This window comes from Lepus europaeus, chromosome 7 (assembly GCF_033115175.1).
Source record: "Lepus europaeus isolate LE1 chromosome 7, mLepTim1.pri, whole genome shotgun sequence".
Classification (NCBI taxonomy): domain Eukaryota; kingdom Metazoa; phylum Chordata; class Mammalia; order Lagomorpha; family Leporidae; genus Lepus; species Lepus europaeus.
This window is the reverse complement of record NC_084833.1, coordinates 50,240,291-50,242,215: the sequence shown is the minus strand read 5'-3', so window position 1 is coordinate 50,242,215 and position 1,925 is coordinate 50,240,291.

The window sequence follows — 1,925 nt, the reverse complement described above, 5'->3', positions numbered from 1 at the left end:
GACTTCTATTCTTATCCCTGAAATTCAGTAGTAATTAGGATCTGTCACTGATGTCCTTGAATACATTTGTAGGTGGAGGAGGTGGGAATGGAGGAATATGTAGTGTACTTTTTTTAACCTGCAGATTTTGATTTGTGGACTTTATTTTAAGGATTTTTTTCCTGTGTTCTACCTCTAAATAAATTTTTAGAGGATTCTATTTGTTGAGTTCACTGTTTCTGGGACACCAGATACCGTCATCAGATATTTCTCTGACTTCTAGGTCTATTTTTTATACCATTTGTTATATTATTTATCTTTTTTTCTCTCTATTACTTAGTCAATGTTATATTAGGTGTTTGTATGCCTTAATTTTTAGTTTTTCTGTCTTATCTAAATAAATTTGTAATTTGTTTTATTTTAAAACTTTATAATGTATAGGTAATGTTTGGATCTGTTTTTATTTTCTTAGCTTTAAGACATCTATTTTTCTTTCCATTTTACTCATTTTTTTCTGACATTTGGACTTCAAGCTCTTGTTTTAGCAGTTTAATACTTACTTACTTGTTCTAAAAAGCCCAACACTTGCAGGCATTTGTTTCTGTATTTCAAGTTGTTCTCTATTTCAAAGATATTTGCTTTCTGGAACTGAATGCCCTTTGGTATCACTTTCATTTGATCTGAGAGGTGTTTTTGTTTCTCTCTCTCTCTCTCTCTCTCTTTTTCTTTTTGAGGTCTGGATATTTCTTTCTATACACTTTTCTGAAGTTTGTTTTTCTCTTGGGTTTTGACCTAAATGTCAATTACTCTCAGAGGCCTTCTCTTGTTCTTCATTTTGAATTAGGGTTCCATTGTTATTCTCTCTTTTGGAAGCATCATCATTTCCTTCATAGTAAGTGTTACAGTTTGTGATTTTGACCACAATTTGAGAAAGAAGACTTCTTTCAGCATCAATCTAATTTTTCTTCTCCCTTCCAACGGTCTACCATTGAGATCAGGTATTGTTTACTTTTAGCATTTGAAATTTTAGTCTTGTCACTATTTATCTGTTAAACAAAAAAATTAATGTGAAATTTTCACAGAATTTTAAAATAATGGTAACTGATTCATAAGCCAAATAGGTGTATCGTTTGCACAGGAACATGATTAAATGTGTCAAGTTCACTAGAAAAATATTGATTTTTAAGACTGGTTTGATTGATTCTTAAATTATCACTTCAATACCCATTAACTAATGAGTGTTCTCAGAGCATCACAAAATAGATAATCAAAAGGGCAAAATGGATGGATAACACAAAATCTGAAGTGTTTTTGTGGTCCTCTCTGAAAACGGATGCTCATTTTATACCATTCTCAAAATCTATTCCATGCAAATCCTGCAAATTGTTGACTTCGTCTTTTTCAGCTTCTTTACACACACACACACACACACACACACCCCTCTACATATAGCTATTTAACTTTTATAGCTACATATAACTTTTAAATAGCTACATATAGCTCTTTACGTTTTATTTTGTGCTGTCATTAGCACAGTTTAAGAGCTGTGGTTGAGACAGAGCATGAGAGGTCGTTTGCTTGAGCAAAACATTTTTTTTTTAAATGTCTTTAGTGATATATCTAGAATCAATTTAAATGAATTTTTAAAAAGTAAATACAAAATTCAGTCAGGCAGAAAAGTGATTCAACCCAACCATATAAAGTGTTTCAAAAAAACATCTAGGAGCTGGCGCTGTGGCGCAGCAGGTTAACTTCCTGGCCTGAAGCGCCGGCATCCCATATGGGCACTGGTTCTTAACCAGCTGCTCCACTTCTGATCCAGCTCTTTGCTATGGCCTGGGAAAGCAGTAGAAGATGGCCCAAGTCCTTGGCCCTCTGCACCCTCCTGGGGGACCCGGAAGAAGCTCCTGGCTCCTGGCTTTGGATCGGCATAATTCCGGCTGTTG